The 19,735-nt window shown below is 49.3% G+C and overlaps 1 long non-coding RNA gene across 1 annotated transcript in view; it reads left to right on the top strand.

Annotated features, from left to right (window-relative positions):
- Positions 1–19,735, top strand: part of LOC138848627 (uncharacterized) — a 30,780-nt gene that overhangs the window by 2,503 nt on the left and 8,542 nt on the right. The window contains exon 3 of the long non-coding RNA XR_011386655.1: positions 168–214. This is a non-coding gene — a long non-coding RNA (uncharacterized lncRNA). The remainder of the gene's footprint in view (positions 1–167; positions 215–19,735) is intronic.

Here is a 19,735-nt window from a genome sequence, read left to right as displayed (position 1 = left end):
CTGGCCAAAGCCAGGAACCCTGAACTCCATCCAGGTCTCCCACGTGGGTGGCAGTGACCCCGGTATGTGAGCCTTCACCCTCTGCTTCCCTGGGTGCACATAAGTAGGAAGCTGGAATCAGAAGCAGAGCTGGGACTTGACCCTATGCACTCTGATGTGGGTTGCAGGTGTCCCAAGAGGTGACTTAACCCATGGAGCTGGAACACTTTTACAGGTATGTTAATTCTTTCAACTTGGGCCTTTTGTGCAACAGGGGAGCATTTTGATTCTTGTAAAACTATTCCTATGTCTTAGCTCTGATACAGTAAATATTTATTTTATATGATAGCCACAGAGGTCAATTTGACCTGGCTATCTAATGGGGGACACCTTAAATGCTTTTCTCCTCTTAACTAGGAAACCTGCTGTGTTAGAGTTATCTGGTGCTGCTCTCTCTGGGGTAGTGGTGGGAGGGCCTTCTCACTACCTGCAACAGTCGGGCTCCCTTTGCTCATGCTGTAGGAGTCGGAGCCCCCTAGCTTGCTAAATGCAGGTTCAGTTTCTGTACTCTGGCTTGCTTGTGGGCCAGCTATAATGACATGATAGGCCTCATCCGGGTCCTTGAGAACAATGAAAGTAAGCTCCCCTGGAATTTATGACCTTCTGCTCCCCCCCAGCTCCCCCGAAATTTATGGCCCAATGCTTCCCGCCAGTTCCTCCCCGTGCCATCTCCTTTGTGTGGCCTTCCGCCACATAGCATATATAGCCTTTACGTTTAAATGAACCAATGAAGAATTGCTTCTCGGCCTTTTGGCTAAGATCAAGTGTAAATGAACCCGTGAACATGTTAGGTCCCAATACCTTGCCATATAGAGAGTAAGAAGGTAACCTACGTAGAGATGACCTGCACCCTTGCAAGTGTGAGGCTATGATTGGGAAATTCGGACACAACAATGCAATTACAAGGTGAGTACGCGGCCTCCATTCTGGTTCAAGGCTGAGCTGATGTGTTTTGGTGTCTCCTACGTTGTGTTTCGTTCGGCTGGAGTAACCTCTATGCCTGGGCTCTGGACTGCTAGCTAGAATTTTGGGAGAGGGTGTCTGGCTTGGATGGCTGAACTTCCTAGTTTGTGCCTGCTGTGCTGATGCTGTGGTAACAGCACCCCCTCTCAAGCATGTGCCAGTTTGAATAACAAATTTTAAGGCTTCCACTGTTGAGCCTCAGGGGGCAAAGAATCAAGATTCTAACCTGTTTCCGGTTAAGGATCAATAGTTCTGTGGCCTGCGGTGCTCTGGTTGAGAATTGAATATGACACAGGGGAGGCTGGGGTTTCCCTCGGAGGGAATAGGGAGGCTAGGCCCGGGCCCTGGCCCAGTGCCCATGTTGGGAGGAACTGGCTTGGGTCATAAGGTGGCCTTGGGGCTGCAAACATCCAGGGGCCGCCCCAGCCCTTGTGTCTCTGTGTAACTGTGTGCACCTGCAGTGTCTTTCCACTCACCCATTCAGGAATGTACCTGACCTAGGCTGGACTCTGGCCTAGCTGCTGCATATAGTAGTGGAAAAGATCTGACCTACCTCGTGGAAGTTTATTGTCTAGTGGGAAGAGAAAGACAACCAAAACAAAACAAAACATAAAGTAGAATTCTGTGTCATATGGCACTAAGTGTGAGTGAGGAAAATCAGTCTGGATAAAGAGAATGGGCACTTACTTTATATATGGTGGTTGTTAAACCAGAACTTGTGAGCACCAGGGATCTGTAATAAAAGGATTTATTGAGCCATTGCAAATGTCAGCCCCCCAAAACAGACAAGATCCTGCACTGACCGGAGCAGGGTAGGTAGCAGCTGCAGAAATGTCCATGGAACCAGAGCTAAGAGCACTTGTTTATAATGAGACTCTGGGGAAGGCAGGTGGACATTGTTTCCGCTGAACTCCCATTGGCTATAGATCAGAGGGGCGGGGTTTTGCATGCAGGAAAGCTGTGGGATAGGAGGGCCGTGCCTAGGGAGAAGTGAGTGCTGCCTCCCCGTTGTTGGGGTTATGAGCAGGATGCAGGGGCACCTGGGCGCTCTTCATTAGCACTAGGGGTCTAAGGCTTTAACAGCTTCAGGATGTGAAATGGTCTCTCATTCTTCGGCCTGTAGCTTGTTAACAAATTATCTCCCCCTCTTCTCCCATCTGTGCTCCAATCCTTGTAATGAAAGCTGGGACATCTCAGGATTTTTCTCTTATCAGGGTGGTCAGGGGAGGCCTTACTGATGCGGGAGGGCATGAGGCAAACATCACCATTTAATATGTCTCACGTGACATCGGGGGCCTTCAGACACGAAGACTCAGAGGAATGGGGCCTTCTCTTTCAGGGACGGTCGTAGGAAAGTGTGACTAGGGGACAAAGGCGCATGATCTAAAAGCAGCAACCCGGGGACTCAGCAAGTCCCATTTGGTCAGATGCTTCTGTGTCTGTGTTGTCAGAGGTGAGCAGGTCCATGAGATTCTGAGGACCTATTGCAGGGGTCAGGGGGACCCTCCCAAGTCTGTGTGCTTCAGGGAAGGGAGCCCAGGAGGAGCTGATGTCACCCAGTCGGGTAGGCTTGCTGCCCAGTGGGCGTAAAACCCAGTCTGTGCCCCCAGTCCATGGGCAGGGGGAGGCTTTCTCTGTGCGGCAGACCAGAACGGAGACTCAAATCTCTCCCCAGTTGGGGGGGGGGGGGGTTCTGGGGAGGATGTGGACGCCTTGATGGGGTGATATCTGATTGGCAGGACCCACAGCAGGGACATGCTATGAGGAAGAGTCCAGGGGCTGTCATCTGTCCCACCCCTCACTTCCTAAAGCCGTCTGTCTCTTGTGTTTCTGCTCCATCTCCCAATTTGGTTGGGGCAGGGTGTGGCGTGCAACTTTGGTTCCAGGTGTCACATGTAGGTCACAGTCCTTTTTGCATGGACATGGCTGAGCTGGTCAACCTCAGTCTAGTTGAAACTAATTTAGACCAGCTAAGCAGTGAAGCCTGTAAAAGAACTTGAGAAATAACGATTTATGACTAAAACCTATCGTTAAAGAGTAGGACATTGGCACCGGCCTTGAGGCACAGTGGGTTAAGCTGCCAGCTGGGATGCTGGCATTTCATGTGAAGGCTGGTTCCAAGTCCCAGCTGGTCCACTTTTTTTTTTTTTTTTTTTTTGGACAGGAAGAGTTAGAGAGAGAGAGAGAGAGAGAGAGGTCTTCCTTTTCCTTTGGTTCACCTCCCAAATGGCCACTATGGCCAACGCGCTGCTGCTGCTGAGCTGCTCCGATCCGAAGCCAGGAGCCAGGTGCTTCTCCTGGTCTCCCATGCGGGTGCAGGGCCCAAGGACTTGGGCCATCCTCCACTGCACTCCCGGGCCACAGCAGAGAGCTGGACTGGAAGAGGAGCAACCGGGACAGAATCCGGCGCCCCAACCAGGACTAGAACCCGGTGTGCTGGCGCCACAGGCGGAGGATTAGCCTAGTGAGCCACAGTGCTGGACCCGGCTGGTCTACTTCTAATTCAGCCACCTGCAAATGCACCTAGGAGGGCAGAAAAGGATGGCCCACGTACTTGCATGGCTGCCATCCACATGGGAGACCTGGGTGGAGTTCCACACTCCTGGCTTCAGCATGGACCGGTCCCAGTTGTTGCAGCCATCTGGGTAGTAAACCAGTGGTTGAAAAATCCCTCACCTCCCTCTTTTTCCCCCTTCCTCTCCCCCTCCCTCAATTTGCCTTTCAAATAAGTAAATCTTAACAACAACAACGAAAAAGAATAGACTGATGGTGTATGCATTTGGCCTAGTGGTGAAGATGCCCGCCTCCCACATCAGAGTGCCTGGGTTCAATCACTGGCTCTGGCTTTGGACTCCTGCTTCTGGATAATGCAGACCCTAGGAGGCAGTGGTGATGGCTCCAATAACTAGGCCCCTGCACCCATAGGGAAGCCCTGGATTGAGCGCCTGGCTCCTGGCTGTACTGTTCCTCATGCCTGCTGCTGTCTTTCTGCTTCTCATATAACTAAGCTAATAATAGTAGTACAACAATTAATAAGAGTAGATCAGGCAACACTGGAAAATGCAGCAGGAGGCTTTTGAGTGCAGGGGTGCCACACAGAGAAACCGATCAAGGGGACAACAGCTTGGTTCCAGTGGTAGTGGTCTTCCTCCTTCAGCTATTTGCTCAAATGCCAAGTTGCTGTGTATTTGGGCATGGCACATCCTGACCCTGTCACTCATAGGTGATTTAGGGCAGAGACCTGGGAGCAGTGAAGGCACAGCCGTGTAGATGGAGGCTGGGGGTGGGAGTTCCAGGTGGGGGGAACAGTGAGGTCAGAGGCCTTGAGGGAGGACAGGTTTAATCTTGTCAGGAAGCTGATAGAAAGTGACTTTGTGTACTTGTGGGGAGTTTTGAGCAGAGAAGTAATATAACTTCAGTTTATAAGCAACTAAAAATTTTGTATTAAGATTTCAAACTGGGGGGGCTGGTGCTGTGATGCAGTGGGTTAAGCCACTGCCTGCAAAACCAGCATTCCATATGTGCAGTTGGAGTCCTGGCCCAAGTGTGAGGCTGGCGCTGTGGTGCAGCAGGTTAAAGCCGTAGCCTGCAGCACCGGCATCTTGTATGGACACTGATTTGAGTCCTGGCTGCTGTACTTCTGATCCATCTCCCTGCTAATGCACTTGGGAAAGCAGTGGAGGATGGCCCAGATACTTGGGCCCTTGCACTCACATGGGAGACTGGGAAGAATCTCCTGGTTTTGGATCAACTCAGTTCTGGCTGTTGCAGCCCTTTAGGGTGTGAACCAATGGATGGAAGACCTTCTCTGTCTCTACCTCTCTCTGTAACTCTGCCTTTCACATAAATAAAATAAATCTTAAAAAAAAAAAAAGGCCCAAGTGTATGGGCCCCTGCCACCCATGTGGGAGACCCAGATGAAGCTCCTGGCTTTGGCCCAAATCTGGCTATTAGAGCCATTTGGGGAGTGAACCAACAGATGGAAGCTCCATTTCTTTCAAATATATAAATAAATCTTAAAAAAAAAAAAAAGGTTTAGAACTACTTAGAAGTAGAGAAAATAACACAAGGAACCCTTGTAGACCCAGGTTCATCAGTTAGCAAAACTGTGTCAGATTTGCTTCATCAATTGCTTTCTTTTCTTTGCTACAGTATTTCAAAGGAAATTTCAGACATCTTATGTTCTACGCCTACAGGGATGCTTCAAAACTGTCATGGGAAAATGGAATTAAGTTTATTTTGATGCAAAAAAAAATCTTTTTCACATAATGTATTTTCAGGGCCAGCGCTGTGACATCCGGGTAAAGCAAATTGTTTACTTGTGTGATTGGAACGGAGACAGAGGTAGGCAGACAGAGATCGATCTACCGGCTCACTCCCCGAATGCCTGCAACAGCTGAGCTGGGCCAGGCAAAGGCAGGATCCCAGAACTCAATCCTGGCCTCCTATGTGGGTGGCTGGGATCCAAGCTGCTGAGCCATCACCCACTGCCTCTCAGGGTGCACAGCAGCAAGAAACTGGGATTGGAAGCAGAGCCAAGGCTTGAACCCAGGCACTCTGTGAGGGAGTGCAGGTGTCCCAAGCAGGGTCTTATCTGCACTTCTCATGAACTTGCAGGAAACTCCTCCTATGCCTGGATTTCAATTCCTTTGCACCAAAATGAGCCTGGTTTAAATTCCATTTTCCATGAACTTTTTGAAGTACCCTTTACATACTTAAATGTGCATCTCAAAAATGGAAAGAAGTCAGGATCTTACATGACCTTAGTGCTGTTATCATTGCACCTGTATCAAAAGTTAACACAATTTTTGGGGCAGTCGCTATGGCATAGTGGGTTAAGCTGTGGCCTGTGGCACCAGCATCCCATATGGGCACCACTTCTGATCCAGCTCCCTGCTAATGTGCCTGGGAAAGCAGCAGATGATGTTCTAAGTTCTTGGGCCCCTGCACCCACATAGGAGACCCAGAAGAAGCTCCTGGCTCCTGGCTTTGGCCTGTCCAAGCTTGGTTGTTGTGACCATTGGGGAGTGAACCAACAGATGGAAGACCTCTCCCTCTCCCTCTCTCTCTTTCTGTAGATCTGCTTATTAAATAAATAAATCTTTAAAAAAAGAAAAATGTAACCATAGTTCCTTGAGTTATAACTCAGTACTGTTTACTGGTTCAACATTCAGTATATTTTAATTGGGATCTGAACAAGCTTTTTTTTTTTTTTTAATTTATTCATTTACTTGGAAGGTAGAGGTACAGAGAGGCAGAGAGAGAGGAAAGGTCTTCCATCTGCTGGTTCACTCCCCAAATGGCCGCAATGGCTGGAACTGGGCTGATCTGAAGCAGGAGCCAGGAGCTTCTTTCGGGTCTCCTATGTGGATGTAGGGGTCCAAGCACTTGCACCATCTTTTATGGCTTTCCTAATCTTTTTTTTTTTTTTTTTTTTTTTTTTTTGACAGACAGAGTGGACAGTGAGAGAGAGAGACAGAGAGAAAGGTCTTCCTTTGCCTTTGGGTTACCCTCCAATGGCCACCGTGGCCGGCGTGCTGCGGCCGGCGCACCGCGCTGATCCGAAGGCAGGAGCCAGGTGCTTCTCCTGGTCTCCCATGGGGTGCAGGGCCCAAGCACTTGGGCCATCCTCCACTGCACTCCCTGGCCCCAGCGGAGAGCTGGCCTGGAAGAGGGGCAACCCGGACAAAATCCGGTGCCCCGACCGGGACTAGAACCCGGTGTGCTGGCGCCGCAAGGCGGAGGATTAGCCTATTGAGCTGCGGCGCCGGCCGGCTTTCCTAATCTTTTTTTTTTTTTTTTTTTTTTTTTTTTTTTTTGACAGGCAGAGTGGACAGTGAGAGAGAGAGAGACAGAGAGAAAGGTCTTCCTTTGCCGTTGGTTCACCCTCCAATGGCCGGCTTTCCTAATCTTAAGCAGAGAACTGGATCAGGAGTGAAGCAACTGGTACTCAAACTGGCACCCTTCTGGGATGCTGGCACTGCAGGCGGTGACTTTACCCGCTATGGCACAATACCAGCCACTGAACAAACTCCTTAATCATCTCAAACACATGCTTATTTGTTTAACATGTGATGTGCTTTAATGGGGAATCAAAGGAGATTTGCCTAGTGGATTTGGTGGTTCACCAACTTAAGTTTCACACAATGACTTTAGCCAATGTGTTGAGCCTGGACTCAGCAGGGTAGGTGTGCTGAGAGGCCCTCATCTTTACCCGAGAGGAGGTGGTGGCCTTGGGCCAGGGGAGCAGTAGAGAAAGGATTCTGCACATGTTTGTGGGGACAGCATTTGCAGATGGGTTGGATGTGGAGACAGTGATGGATGGTTCAGAGCTGTGACACAAATTCCTGTGTCAGACTAAAGCGGAGCCTCCAGACACCACAGCAGCTTTGAACCCCAGTCTGAGGGAGCTTCCCAGGAGTTCCAGCAAGGAGGCAAACTGCTCGTTCCTATCAACTCAAAAAGCCCTTTTAGGGGCCTGCACTGTGGCATAGCAGGTAGGGCCACTGCCTGCAGTGCTGGCATCCCATATGGGTGCCAGTTCAAGTTTCGGCTGCTCCACTTCCGATCCAGCTCTCTGCTATAGCCTAGGAAGGCAGTGGAAGATGGCCCAGGTCCTTGGGCCTGTGGACCTGTATGGGAGACCCAGAAGTTGTTCCTGGCTCCTGGCTTTGGATCAGTTCTGTCGCTCCCCGTCTTCGTGGGGGAACGACACAGGACCCTGCGCTGTTCTTTCGTCTGCTCGGCCCTCCCTGGGTTTGCTGCTGGTTCTTCCCGGGTTGGCTACTATCTCTTCCACCTCCGTGGAAGGGCAGTTCCCCCTGGCCGCATTCCCCACTTCCGCAGGGGAGCGGCACACCGCCGGCCGGCTCTTCTCGGGGGCATGCACAGGTGTTCCTTCAGCTAGATGTTCCCCATAGGTGTTCCCCATAGGTGTTCCTGGTGCATGCCGTCTCTCTCCTCCTTTATAGTCCTCCTCCACCAATCCCAACTCTGCTACCCACACGCCGAGCACGCTGCTCTCCTCCAACCAGGAGCAGGTCCTACAGTTTATTGGTTGAACTGGAGGCAGCTGTGCAGAAGCTGTTTACTTCTCTCCCAGCGCCATATTGTGGGAGAGCAGATGCATAGAATAAGTCTTAATTCCAGTAACTCAGTCTAGTCCGGATTGCTCCCCACAAGTTCAGCTCCATCCATTGCAGCCATTTGGCTGCCTCTGCCTCTGCCTCTGCCTCTCTGTAACTAACTCTGACTTTCAAATAAACAAATCTTTTAAAAACTTATTTATTTTTGTTTTTTTTTTTTAAGATTTATTTATTTATTTGAAAGAGTTACACATAGAGAGAAGGAGAAGCAGAGAGAGAGAGAGAGAGAGAGAGGTCTTCCATGCGCTGGTTCACTCCCCAGTTGGCCTCAATGGCTGGAGCTGCGCCAGGAGCTTCCTCCAGATCTTCCCATGATAGTGCAGGGGCCCAAGCACTGGGACCATCTTCTGCTACTTTCCCAGGCCATAGCAGAGAGCTGGATCAGAAGTGGAGCAACAAGGACTCAAATCAGTGCCCATATGGGGATGCTAGCATGGCAGGCGGTGGCCTTACCCATTACACCACAGTGCTGGGCCCAATAAATCTTTAAAAAAAAAATCATTTGACCCTGTAGGGGAGAAACACTGTCTTTCCCTTCTGCCCTTCTGAATTCTTTCCTGCGGCCTCTGTGACAAGGGCAGAGTAATGAGCGAAAAACAGAAACCCGTGTAAATTTTAATAATGTAAATGGTCGAACTTGAGTGTGTTTCTGTGAGGTTCTGTCACAAAGGATGCAGACAGACCTCCCAGCACCACTGCTAGACTGGTTCCATGCCCTTGCCTTCATGCGGGAAAGGATTCAAAGAGGAGACATAGGTAAAGGGGCTCAGGAAAGATGTATTTAAAGGCCAAGGAAAAGTACGGCCTTGGCCAGGAGCACAGGCAACCTCAGGAGAATGTGAGTGCCGTGATCTACAAGATTTGAGGTCATCCTTTTATAGGCGAGGCAGGGCCCAGTTGCACATTCGAGGCAAATGGAGTTCAGGCAGCACTGTGGTGCGTGTGTTGATCTCCAGGAGTGCCCTGGTGTCTGGGGCGTGTGTGGCCGCAGAGCACTGTTGGAGTCCAGGAAGTGTCACGGTGTCTGCTGCATGATGGGGGGTAGGTGTGCTGAGCCTGCAGCCATGTTGGATCAACATGGAGGGAGGTGGGGTTTGGGTGATGCAGTCCTCAGCTCCCCCTCACTTTCTCCCTGGCTACATCAGTTTGAAGGAGAGTGGAAAGTTGTGGGAAAATGTGAAAAGACAGAATGATGACAAAGTGTAGTGAACTGGGGGAGATGTGACCTGTTTGTTCGGGTTCTTCTCTCTGTCCCTTCCTCCTTGGAGACAAGGATGCCCCTTCCCTCCAGGTACAGGGGGAGGAGACCTCTCACACGAGGGTCCTAAGATCTGCTTTAGGAGAAGGCTGGGATACCCCTTCTGTACGTGCTGATTCTCAGATTCCTGGAGAATGAAGTCTTTAGTATGCCAAGGTGCCATGTTTTTGGGTGGTGTGTCCTAAACCCTGTCAATAGTTACCTCACTCTGTCACCTTTCCCACCCTTTTGTTAAGTTAGTATATAAACCTTTACATCCAGTATATAAACCTTTACGTCCAAGTATTCAGTGAGTTACGTACTCTTGAATGACTCCTGCATGCAGATGTAAATAAACCCCATCTTTCCTCCTATTTTCAACTATCTCAGTTAATACGCAGGCCTCCAGCCATTCTCAAACCTAAGCTGACAGAGAAGTATTTCTTCCAAACAGGAGAAATATTCCAAGATTTTTGGTCTGAATAACTGGAGGAATGGAATTGTTGTTTCTCAAGACAGGGAAACATGGAAAAACAGCGTTATTGTTTACAGTGTGAAAGGGGATCAGGAGTTGGGTTCTTGGCACTGGTGTGTTTGTGATATTTATCAGATACCTATGTGGAGTTGATATATGGTCAGGAGGTATTCTGGAACTCAAAGAATGTGGCCATTGTCAGCACCTAGGCATTAAAGGCATGAGTATGGATAGCATCACCCAAGGGGCTGAAGGCAGTTAGAACACAGTGCCTGAGCCGTGGGCCAGTGCATGATTTACATTACAGATCAGCAAAGCTTTCCTGTAAAGCACCAGATAGTATTTTCAGCTCTGCAGGCCGTCTTGGTTTCTTTGTAAGACTGGGAAGTCCAGTATCAAGGGGCTGCATCTGACCTTCTTGCTGCACCCTGCTAGGGCAGAAGACATTTCATGGTGCAAGAGAGCAAGAGAGGACCAAACCCACTCTTGTAACAAACACACTTCCACCATAACAGCTCTGACCCATTCATGGGGCCAAGCTGTCATGATCTGGTCTTTTTTTTTTTTTAAGATTTTATTTATTTCAGAGGCAGAGTTACAGACAGTGAGAGGGAGAGAGAGAGAGAGAGGTCTTCTATCCATTGGTTCACCCACCAAATGGCTGCAATGGCAGGAGTTGAGCCAATCCGAAGCCAGGAGCCATGAACTTCCTCTGCATCTTCCCATAACAGTGCAGGGGCTCAAGATCTTGGGCCATCTTCAACTGCTTTCCCAGGCCATAGCAGAGAGCTGGATCAGAAGTGGAGCAGCTGGGACTATACCAGCTGTACTGGAAGTGGAGCAGCCAGGACTAGAACCAGCACCCACATGGGATGCCAGCGCTGCAGGCAGAGGATTAACCTACTGCACCACAGTGTGGCCCCGACCTGGTCATTTCTTCAAGGTCCCACCTCTCAACACTACTACTCTGGGGATTTGGTCTCCAACATGTGAGCTTTGGGGACACAGTCAAACAACAGCACTGGCCATTTGTCTGTTCAGCTCTGTCACCAAAGCTGCCACAGACACTGTGTAAACAAGTGACCGTGTTCTGATAAAATGGATTCACAAGGTCAGAAAGGCCCCGTGGTGGGCTGGATTTGAGCTAGGTTGTCTGTCCCTAATTCAGAAGACCGGAAGTTGAGGGTTGGGGGTTGGGGGTTGGGGTAAGGAAACAGCAAAACACAAAGATGCCGAGGAGGAGTAACTTATCAGTTAGGGAGAAAACCACAATAGAGAGGTAAAGAAAGAAGGCATTTGAGGAAGAGAGAGAATTGAACTACAGGAAATGTTCCTGAATTGCAAGTAAGACAAGGCTTGAGCACTGACTGAAATTGAACGTCCTGGTGGCCAGGGACAAGCTTGGCATTCAGCTCAGTGGAGGGTTCAGAGGAAAATGGAAAGGGGGGAACTGGTGATGGTGAGCACAGACCATGCTTTTGAAGAGTTCATTGAAGAGAGAAATGGGTTAGTAGTATGGGATCAAGAGAGAAGCTATTTTTAGAGGAGAGAGATTATATTTGCATGTTTTGGAAAATGAGTAGAGAGGAAAGCATGCTGGTGTAGAGAGGAGGAAAAATTGCTGTGTTCTTGAGCAGGAAGGAGGTGTTCAGGCTTCATATGCACATGGGAAGGGCGAGTGGCCTTGTGGGAGCAGAGACGGCTCAGTGACAGCATTTGTGGCACTAGTGCAGGTGCTGGGCAGCCAAGGTGGAAGGAATTTGCAGGAGTCTTTGCTTAAGTTTTCTCAGTGAAATGGGAAGGTGTGTACGTGCACGCATGTTCATGAATGTTCATAGGAACAGACATCACGAGTCCAGCCGATGGTCGCATCTGGCTACTTAGATGATCCATGAACTTTTTGAAGACCCCTTGCATGAATCTGAGGGGTACACAATTCAGCCCATAGCATGGAGAATCCAGAATACAATTTGTAGGGACTACTGGGGGCTGATCTGGGTGCCAGGAGCCCAAAAAGTCTTCTTCCTGGTTCTCTCCCATCGATTTGTTTGGTACCAATGGACAACGTCTTAAACATTTTTCTCATTTGTACTGCTCTGCTTGGCTCTGGAAGCCTCCTGCCAACATACTTGGGAGCCTAGAAAGAGTAACCTGAGGGTCAGCGCCCCGGCTCAATAGGCTAATCCTCCACCTTGCGGCGCCGGCACACCGGGTTCTAGTCCCGGTTGGGGCGCCGGATTCTGTCCCGGTTGCCCACCTTCCAGACCAGCTCTCTGCTGTGGCCAGGGAGTGCAGTGGAGGATGGCCCACGTGCTCGAGCCCTGCACCCCATGGGAGACCAGGAGAAGCACCTGGCTCCTGCCATTGGATCAGCGCGGTGCGCTGGCCGCAGCGCACTAGCCGTGGCGGCCATTGGAGGGTGAACCAACAGCAAAAGGAAGACCTTTCTCTCTGTCTCTCTCTCTCACTATCCACTCTGCCTGTCAAAAAAAAAAAAAAAAAAAAAAAAAAGTAACCTGAGAACTGAGGAGGCCTCATACTGTGGCAGCTGCATTCTGGAGCCAGAACTCGGGCACTCTAAAGTCTTATCTTTCAACATTGCTCCCTGCCTCCTCCTCTCCAGTGGACATTTGTGTGTTCAGTAGATCCTGAGATCAGTTGGGTCACAGTAGGCCCCAAATGACTGGAAGACACATCTTACCCTTAGGAACTCACAGCCACCCCACTGGCTACCAGCAGTGCTGTCAGAGCAAGAGGGGCAATGTGTGCAGAGGTGACAGAGCCTCTTACGTCTTAGATGAGTAACAGGGTGGCAGGGTCCAAGGAGTCAGAGGGGGACATCAGTTCAACAGCATAACACGATACCTCTAGGGACAGAATTTTCATTCAAAATGGGTCTTGAATCCAGTGTAAAGCATAATACTTGGATTCAGAGCCAGGCAAAGAGTCCTTAGACTTGACACCAAAACCTTGATCCAGAAAGGAAGAATGGACAGCCTGGACCTCATTAAACCGGTTTTCTCTGCTAAGACCCTATTGGGAAGATGGAGAGACAAGTTGCAAACTGGGAGAGCGTGTTTGCATAACACATGTCCAACAAAAGACATCTGGAATACATAAAGAACTCTCAAACCTTGAGGGAGGGACTGCTGATGCCAGAACAAGGCCAGCTCACGAGAAACAAGAGCGGCTACACAGAAATTAGTTTATTCAAGAGGCTAGCATCCTGGGGGGAAGAGCAGATACTTCTGTCTCAAAAAAGTGCTTCTCCCCCTTTGTAGGTTAGCAGGCGCTCTTTCAGATGAGGAAGGGGGAGTTGCTGGAGCGGAAGGAGGATAATGTGCACAGTTCATGGAAAGCAGATCACTCTGAAACTGCTTGTGCTGCGGTCTCCGCTGTGCTGGCCCCTGACGGTTATCGGTGGTTGTAAAGTCCTTGCCAGGTAGTGGCTCCTTTGGCATTGGGTTGCTGGTCACAAATCCCTTCCGAGTCTAAGGACTCCAATTCTAGCCATTTCCCTGCCCTTAGTCCCTGTATTTCTTAAGCTATCATTAGTTGTTGAGTTAAATAGAGGTCTGGCTAGCCACAGAGTCAGCAGTTAGCTTTTGTTAAGCTGAATGAGAAAAGAGAAAATGTATTCACTTTACTTATGCTTTCACTATTCAGTTAGAAAATGGAGAAAAATCATGAAGAGCCATTTCTCCGATGAAGATAGGTAGGCAGATGGCAAAGAAGCACAAAAAGAAGTTCAGTGTCATTGTCATTGGGAAAATGCAGACTAAGATGGGGGCCAGCATTGTGGAGCCCCTATCCTGAGACACCAGCTTCCCATATGAGCACTGGTATGAGTTCTGGCTCATGCTCCCTGCTAACGTGCCTGGGAGGCAGAGGAGGATGGCCCAGGTCTTTGGCCCTTGACACCATGTGGGAGACCAGGGGCTGGCACCGTGGAGTAGTGGGTAAAAGCTGTTGCCTGCAACGCTGGCATCCCATGTGGCTGCCAATTCCAGCCCTGGCTGTTCCATTTGTGATTCAGCTCCCTGCTAGTGTGCCTGGGAAAGCAGCAGAAGATGGTCAAAGTCCTTGAGCCCCTGTATTCACATGACAGACCTGGAAGAAGCTCCTGGCTCCTCACTGCTGGCTTTGGTCTGGCCCCAGCCCTGGCTATTGTGGTCATTTGGATAGTGAATCAGCAGGTGGAAGATTTCTCTTTGTCTCCCTCCCTCTCTGTAACTGCCTTTCAAATAAATTGTGTGTGTGTGTGTGTGTGTGTGTGTGTGTGTATTTTGGAGCAGCCAGGACTCAAACCAGCATCTATATGGGATGCTGGCATCGCAGGTGGTGGCTTTACCTGCTATGCCACAACACTGGCCCCAGTCACTATGACTTTCACATAAATAAAAATCTTAAAAAAAAAAAAAAAGACCACAGTGAGGTATTACTGCTCACCTATCAGGATGGCTAATGACAGTGGCATTGCTGTGGGACAGAGCCTGGCCAAATGTGGTCCAAGTTCTTGTCTTCCTGTGTGAAAGGATTAAAGGAGGAGATGTAGATAGATGTGAGCAGGAAAGCAAGACTTATTTTTTTTTAAATTTATTTGAAAGAGTTACACAAAAGAGAAGGAGAGGCAGGGAGAGAGAGAAAGAGGTCTTCCATCCGCTGGTTTACTCCCCAGTTGTCTGCAGTGACTAGAGCTGAGCCGATCCGATGCCAGGAGCTTCTTCTGGGTCTCCCATGTGGGTGCATGGGTCCAAGGACTTGGACCATCTTCTACTGCTTTCCCAGGCCATAACAAAGAGCTGGATCAGAAGTGGAGCAGTCAGACTCGAACTGGTGTCCATATGGAATGCCAGCACTGCAGGCAGCAGCTTAACCGCTACGCCACCACACCAGCCCTAGCAAGACTTATTTGAAGACAAATGGAAAGGACACACTCAGAAGTGTGAGCAGTCCCAGGAGAAAATGAGTGTTGCAGATGAACACACATCGGGGTCAGCGTCTCATAAGAAAAGGGGTGGTGCCTGGCAGGTCCTAGTTGAATAGTCAAATAGGATGGAGTCCCCGCCCCCTTTTGGGAGATCTTGGGAGTCTCATGACATCAGGCACATGAAGGGAGAGTAGGGGTGCCAAGGCTGTGGCTATGTTGGGTGTTTCTGTCCCTTGTAGCCCTGGCAGCTGTGTGGTGTGGAAGGGGTGGGTTTGGGGCAGTGCGCGTGGATGCTGAGAGTCCCCAGTTCCCCTCGCCTCACCAGCTACCTGCCTATGTCAGCCTCAGACAGCAGGCGCTGCCCCGTGCCCTGGTCCTCAACTCCACTTCAAGAAGGAATTCAAGAGCCACTCAGAGAACAGTGAGCAGCAAGCAGCAAGCACTGAGTTGAGAGAGCAAAGTGCACACTCTGCCACAGGGTGGGGTCTGCGAGGGGAGAGGGTCCGTCTCTGTGCTGTTTCACATTGTGAACGGGGAGGCACATTTGACTACGATGGAGGAATACTCATTTTTTTTTCTGGGAAGTTGGTAGAGATTTCCTGGAATCCAGCTACTGGCTCCAGCTGCACAATGCATGTACAGGAGCCATAGGTCCACCTAGGTCAGCCTTGGCCCCCCAGCTGGGATGAGCCTGGGCCAGGCAGGGAGTCTGTTTATCTTCAGAGCAAGGGGAACTAAACCCATTTCCTGTAGGACTATCACCAGGTGACTTGACTCCTCCCTCCACTGCCTGTCTCATTAAAACCAAACACTGGTGAGGATGAGGAGATACTGGGTCCCTAATACACTGACGGCAGGAATACAAGATGGCATAGCCATTCTGGGAAAATGGCTTGGCAGTTTATTATAAAACTAATATGAAGCTACCATCCAACCTATCATGCACACTCCTGGGCATTTATTCTAGAGAAATGAAAACTTAGTTCACAACTAAACTGTAGGAATTTTCATAGCAGCATTATATTTATAGTAGCCAAAAACTAAGCACTTCGCAAGCTCTTGAAGAGGTGAATGATTAAACATCTGTGTAGGGACAGGTGTTGTGACACAGCAGGTTAAGCCACCTCATTGGACAACCAGAATGCTAGCTCAGGTCTGGCTACCCCTTGCTTCTGATCTAGCCCCCTGCTGATGTACCCTAGGAAGGCAGTGGAGGATGGCGCAGCTGCCTGGGCCCTGGCCACCTACGTGGGAGGCCCAGATGGAGTTCCTGGCTCCTGGCTTCAGTCTGGCCTTCTCTCTCTCTTTCTGTCTCTCTGCCTTTCAAGTAGATGAAAATAAACAAACATAAAAAGGTCAGCAAAACAATGACAATTTAAAAAATAAAACTCTGGTTTATCTACAGTGTAAAATTGTAGAAGAAGAAAAAATAATTTTCCCACATACAGAACAGAGATGAAGAGAAAACCAAGCCTAAGCTTATGAACATGTATACCACATATGTGTAGGGCAGAAAATTCCAGGAAAGCAACTCCAAGCAAAGTGGCTTAGGACTCTGGCATAGGCAGAGTGATTCAATTTTTAGAGACAGGACAAAAGGACCTGGGTCTATAGAGGCAGCAAAGCATGGGATGGCAAATACATGGGCAAATAGGGCGGTAGGGTAAGGCCAGTTAGTGAGCTGTGTTATGTAGATTGCTCTGGTGCCATCTCCAGGCTGATAAGCATCTACAGTTGTTTTTTGTGATCAACTTTGTCCTCATGATAGAAGAGGAGGTGCGCCTCTGTAAATTTATGTCCACCATAAGTCCTCTTTGAGTCTGCCTCTTCAAGAAGTACATGTATTTGTCTCTGGTCTTATGAAGCCATCAGAATTCAATCCTGGGGACTTATCCCTAATGGCACAATCCAATCTGAGACCTTCCCAAAGGTACCACCTCCAAAATCCATGCTTGGATGAAGTTCCCGTGCTTTTGGCAACATTAACATAGGATTCTGGGGACAAAACGTGGCGCTGAAAGTGTATAACACCCAGCTTTCAAACTTTGGGCCTTCCCAATATCAAAGTGATTCTCAAAGTCTAAAAAGGATTAATTCAAATGGAAAACAGATGCATGCTGAAGATTTTGTTCAATTTTAATGAGGGGCCGGTGCCACGGCTCACTAGGCTAATCCTCCACCTTGTGGCGCCAGCACACCAGGTTCTAGTCCCGGTCAGGGCACCGGATTCTGTCCTGGTTGCCCCTCTTCCAGGCCAGCTCTCTGCTGTGGCCAGGGAGTGCAGTGGAGGATGGCCCAAGTGCTTGGGCCCTGCACCCCATGGGAGACCAGGATAAGTACCTGGCTCCTGCCATCGGATCAACGTGGTGCACAGGCCGCAGCGTGCCAGCCGCGGCGGCCATTGGAGGGTGAACCAAAGGCAAAGGAAGACCTTTCTCTCTGTCTCTCTCTCTCACTGTCCACTCTGCCTGTCAAAAAAAAATTTTTTTTAATGAGGGAAAAAGTGTGAAGTTAAGTCTTTTTTGTTGTTGTTTTTGAGATGATTTATTTATTTGAAAGGCAGAGTGACAGAGAGAGAGGCAGAGATCTTCTACCTGCCGATTCATTCCCCAAATGCCTATAACAGCCAGATCTGAGCCAAGTTGAAGCCAAGAGGGGCCGGCGCCATGGCTCACTTGGTTAATCCTTCGCCTGCATCCCATATGGGCACCGGGTTCTAATCCTGGTTGCTCCTCTTCTAGTCCAGCTCTCTGCTGTGACCCAGGAAGGCAGTGGAGGATGGCCCAAGTGCTTGGGCCCTGCACCCTCATGGGAGACCAGGAGGAAGCACCTGGCTCCTGGCTTCGGATCGGTGTAGCCCCGGCCATAGCGGCCATTTGGGGGACGAACCAATGGAAGGAAGACCTTTCTCTCTGTCTTTCTCTCTCACTGTCTATAACTGTACCTGTCAAAGAAAAAGAAAAACGAAAAAAAAAAGTTGAAGCCAAGAGCCAGTAATTTCATCAGGGTCACCCACGTTGGTGGCAGGGGCCCAGGTGCTTGGGCCATCCTCTGCTGCTTTCCCACGCACATTGGCAGAGAGCTGGGTCAAAAGTGGAACAGCCAGGACATGAATTTGTGCTCCTATACAGGATGCCAGTGTCACAAGCTACAGCTTAACCCACCGCACTGTGGTGCTGGCCCCTGTGTTAAGCTTGATTAAAAGAACCTTTGAGGGGCCAGGGAAGGTGTGATGTCTTGAGAGCTGTTAATGCACATCTTGGCAGACAGCAGACGGTGGCTCAAGTACTTGGGCCCCGTCACTCATGTGGGGGACTCAAATGGAGTTCCGGGCTCCTGGCTTCAGCTTGGCCCAGCTTTGGCTGTTTGGGGAGTAAACCAGCAAATGGAAGATTTTTCTTCTGTCTATTTGTAACTGTGTTCAGCCTTTCTAATAAATAAAGATAACTTTTAAAAATGGAGCTAGACAATCCTCAGAGCAGTAAAGTCAGATTTCACACAGAACCATCGCCATTGGAGAGAGACCTCAGTACAGACCTGGGCTCAGTTCCAAATACAACACGGACAAGAGGGGATTTCTGGTCGCAGAGCAGAGGAGGGGGTCAGCGGATGGAAAATTACTGGAAGGAAGCACCGGTGGTAGAGGGGATTCTGGTTAAACAGACAGAACGGGATTCTTGCTGAAGGCAGCGATCAGACGTCAACATGGGAATGAAAGCATAAGAGGTGTGGCCAGGTGTGCAAGGGGAGGCTCTGGCTAGCCTGTTGTTAACAGGATTCTAACTGGAATCGGCAAAGATGGACAGGGAATCAGGGAGGTCAGGAACTGGTTGAGGAGAGGCCTGGGAGGAGCCTGCCTGCAAGGTGGTCAAGGAGAGAGTCCTTGTCCTGGTGGAGAGGGAAGGAATGGGGTGGGGGGAGGCTGCGAAAGGAGTCCCTGCGCTGATGGAGCTGTCTTGCACCTGGACCTTGTCTGTGCCAGCCCCAGCTGTGATATCGTCCCATGGTCCACAGGATGTTACCCCTGGGGACACTAAGCAGAGGGTATGTGGGATGTCTCATGACTTCTTACAACTGTGTGTGAATCTGTAATCTCAAAATGGGAAGTTTACATAGTGAGCAGCGTTTGGGGGTGGGCATTTGGCAAAGTGGTTGAGGGGCTGTTCAGAGGCCTGCACCCCGCATCAGAGCGCCTGGGTCTGGGTCTCCACTCTGTTCCCAATTCTAGCTTTCTACTAGTACACCCCCTGCAACGCAGCAGGTGACAGAGCAAGTAGCTGGGTCCCTGCCACCCATGTGGGAGCTGCGGATTGCCTTCCAGCCCCTCCCGGCTTCAGCCTGTCCCAGCCCCAGTTGTTGCAGGCATTGGAGGGATGAACTAGCAGATAGAAGATCGCTCTGTTTCCATCTCTCTGCCTTTCAAATAAATAAAGATTAAATAAATACCTTTTAAGAAATTGCATATTTATAGACAATTTAATAACAAAACATTAGAATGAATTTGATCTTTTCTACATATAAACTGATTAAAGGCCAATGGCACAGTGTCAACCTTTGGTGTTATGTTTCATGCCATACATAACTCACTGCACTTTTTTTTTTTCCTTTTTAGTTAAATTTATCAAATGTTATAGACAACTTAAAAAAATACCCACCTTTAGGGTGATTTTCTTTTCTTTTTTATTTTAAGAAAACTGTTATTTAATGAATACAAATTTCACAGGTACAGCTTTAGGAATATAGTGTTTGTTCCCACAATACCCACCCTCCCACCTCCACTCCCATCCCACCTCCTATTCCCTCTCCCAACCCATTCTTCATTAAGATTCATTTTTAATTAAGTTTACATACAGAAACAAACTCTATACTAAGTGAATATTTTAATAACTCACACCCACAGAAACACACAAAGTATAAAGTACTGTTTGAAACCAAGTTTTACAGTT

Source organism: Oryctolagus cuniculus, chromosome 2 (assembly GCF_964237555.1).
Source record: "Oryctolagus cuniculus chromosome 2, mOryCun1.1, whole genome shotgun sequence".
NCBI classification, from domain to species: Eukaryota; Metazoa; Chordata; class Mammalia; order Lagomorpha; family Leporidae; genus Oryctolagus; species Oryctolagus cuniculus.
The sequence above is the reverse complement of the archived record's forward strand: the minus strand, read 5'-3'. Positions and strand labels throughout refer to the sequence as shown.